This window comes from Chiloscyllium plagiosum, unplaced genomic scaffold (genome assembly GCF_037043375.1).
Source record: "Chiloscyllium plagiosum isolate Xiang-an unplaced genomic scaffold, Cpla_swu_hap1 HiC_scaffold_38, whole genome shotgun sequence".
NCBI lineage: Eukaryota > Metazoa > Chordata > Chondrichthyes > Orectolobiformes > Hemiscylliidae > Chiloscyllium > Chiloscyllium plagiosum.
Window position 1 is genome coordinate 22,907,476 of NW_028270176.1, and position 3,195 is coordinate 22,910,670.

General features: G+C 39.7%; 1 pseudogene; it reads right to left on the bottom strand.

Moving 5' to 3' along the window:
• Positions 1–497: 497 nt before the first annotated feature.
• Positions 498–2,935, bottom strand: LOC148139299 (putative G protein-coupled receptor 139; annotated as a pseudogene).
• Between the last annotated feature and the right edge of the window lie 260 nt (positions 2,936–3,195).

Genomic DNA, 3,195 nt, shown 5'->3' on the forward strand with positions numbered 1-3,195 from the left:
GCCCCGTGCCATCTGCCACTTCATGAGGAAGAAGGCCAGCGTGGGAATGAGTTGAATGTTCAGCCATATTTATGCTGAATGTGGAGCAGGCTTGAAGGGCTGAATGGCCTGCTCCTGCGCTATTATCTATGTTTATATTTGTGCTCTGTTGAATCCATATGTTATTCTGTAATATTGGGTGACTGCATACGTGAGAGACGGAAAGAGAGTGTGTGCATGTGAGAGAAAGAGAGAGAGTGTCTGTGTGTGAGAGAGGTAGCAAGTGTGTGTGTAAGTGTATTTGTGTGTGAAAAGGAGTGTGAGTGAGTTTGTGTGTATACGTGAGAGAGCGTATGTGTGTGTGAATTAGTGTATGTCTGATTGTTGCTTCCTAGTTCTGATACAGAGTCAACCAGAGGGAAGAATCCTGAAACTGTGTGTGTGTGTGTGTCGGACTTTATTTATTATCTATGTTTGGGTCTAAACTATGCAGTGGGGGAGAAAATCAAGGGAGAAAGTTACAAGCTTGTCCCCGTGACTGCTGACAGAAATTTACCAATGAGATTGAATGGGTATTTCACCCCATTCTTCAGCTCCTCTCTGAATTTAGTCTGCGTCACAACATAAATACCCGTGTTAGTGCAAGTACTGAGTACTTGCAACATCTTTGATGTGCGGTATATTGTTTAGTTCGGGTCAATATAGGAGTAATACGGTATCATATCTGCAATTCGCCGGTAAATGATGTACACAATGTGTAACACCCATAACAGGATGAAACTGCCTGAAATGCTCAAGAGTAAAATAATGGATTTCCTACGACTCTTCATCACCTGAAGTCCTCTTCGAACTTTACTAGCTACTGAAATGTGTCTGACTGTCAAAACATTGAGCAGCAGAATTAAAAAGAGAGGGATGCAGGGTGTTAAAACGTAATGAATCATTTCTAAGGTAGCCCATCCAGGGGATGTATGGAAGCTCGGTTTAGTGACACAATTCCAGGGAACATTACCAATTACATATTTAGGTTCCTTTGAAAAGCACCAAGGGATAGACTCCAAACAGCCTAGCAGACTCACTGTTAATATAACCACAGTTGCAATTTTCTTGGTGCAATATTTTGTTTTCAGCTTCTCACAACAAATGGCCACAAATCGATCCACAGTGAAAGCAACTGTGAGCCACACAGAAGCAACAGTGGCTGCCATGGCTGAAAAATAAATTACAATACAGAGAGGAGTAATGAAAATGAAGGAATCTGCAAAGTACATTGAGGCTGTCTGCCTCAATAAGGGATCACTGATGACAACAAGAAGATCAGAGGCTGCCATTCCCACAAGGTAGCAAGTGATACATGGTGAAAGACCACACTTGCCTCGGCATAGGATAACAATTGCCACCAGGTTAACTATCAGAGAGAAAGAGAGAGGAAAAGATCCATCAGCAGTTGCGCATTTAATTTTGCCTTCACATCTTCCATCCTGTCCACAAGCCCACTATCCAATCATAACCGAACAGTGAGGTTTCTGTCAATATTCCAGTGCTTCTCTAGATGCTCCAACTTTCCACATGTTCCTGCACACTTTTCACTTAATTTGCACCACATGGAATGAAGACAATCTAAATCCTCTTCTAAATATCAGCCCGATAAACTACCTGTCTTTGAATTTTAAAGTGTCCTGTGTATGACCCCTGTTGAGAAGAAACAAAAACAAAGATCCAAACATACCAAACTGTCCAAGGGGGAAATGAAACTCAATGGACAAAGTTTCCTTTATCTAACTTTTATACTAACATCCAAAGCAAAGTCAACATAAGTTAAACATGAATTCATGGCAAATTGCAGTAAGTTAATAGTTAGACCACTCAGCATTTATGTGATAAATTACAGCCACAATGTCTGTCAAGACTTCAACTTCAGCTCCTTTCCTAGGAAGATTTGGTTTGCCAAAGAGCATATATAAATTAAAAAGTGTTCCATGTGTACATTCTTAGATACAATGGTACATTTCACAGAAGCTGTGAGTCCACTCCCCTTCATTCTTGGCTGCATATATTAATTGGACTTGCTTTATCTAAACTGTCAGTGGAGACATTATGCACTATGGGCCAATTCACAGCTCCCATTTGTTTTGAAGTAGTAGAAACAGTGAAAAGTTCTACTTACATATCATCCACTCCAATATTCAGCCTTTGATTCTCATTTTCCAACTCCATCACCATCTTCTCCCCTTGCAAAAACCCAATTTCATAGATCCATTTTACATCCCTTCCTTGCTCAGGAATGTTGGGTTTTCAGATTCTTTGCTATAAACTCACACACAAGGGCCTGACATTCTTCCAACCCAACTCCTCTTCCAGAAATCTAAACAACCTGCAATATAATTTATGATCAAGACCAACAGAAATCTCTGTCCACAAATCAGGATAAACTTTCCCCTCAGAATAGCTGTCCAGTTCTTTCATCAAAAGCAGCAGAAGATACACTTATCTGAATACTACCATAGAGAATGGGAATAATGATAGATCCATGTAACACATGGTGCCTCATCAATCCCTAAAAGAATGTTTATAAGAAAAATTACACTGCAAGTTAATCCCAAAAAGTGAAATTATTAACACTTCCTGGTGATCCGATTTCTGCTCTTAACACAAGTATCCAATTCCAATACTTTCAACGTAGAAGAATGACCCTGAAATAAAACCAGCCTTTGATCAGCAAAAACCATCACCGATATAACATGGTCCTGTCAAAATAGAAACAGCAGTGAAAATGTTGTCATCCAACTGTTGGACAGACCAGATAGCTGCCTAAAACAGTCAAATGTAATGGCAGGAAGAGCCAACAATAGAGTTACAATACTATTAAATGTGATAACATCTTACCAGGAACTCCAACAGCTGAAATTAAAGGATAATAAACACGCCTTATCTCCTTTACTCCACAATAGCCCATTTCTGTAAAAGACTGTTATTTTGTGCCCAAGACTCTGACAAGATCTCTCAGCTGATCTGCTCTCATTGATTTTTTATATAGAGAATAAGTCTCAACTGGCATTGTTATACCCCTGTTCGTTGAGATTATTTCCAAGAAGTTGAACAAACACATTACCTCACCAGAGTTGTCTCTGATGTGAGGGGTATGGTGAATCGAGCACAATCATTTCATGGTTTAGAAGTTAATGAAGTAATGAAGCTGGAATCAGTTCATTTACC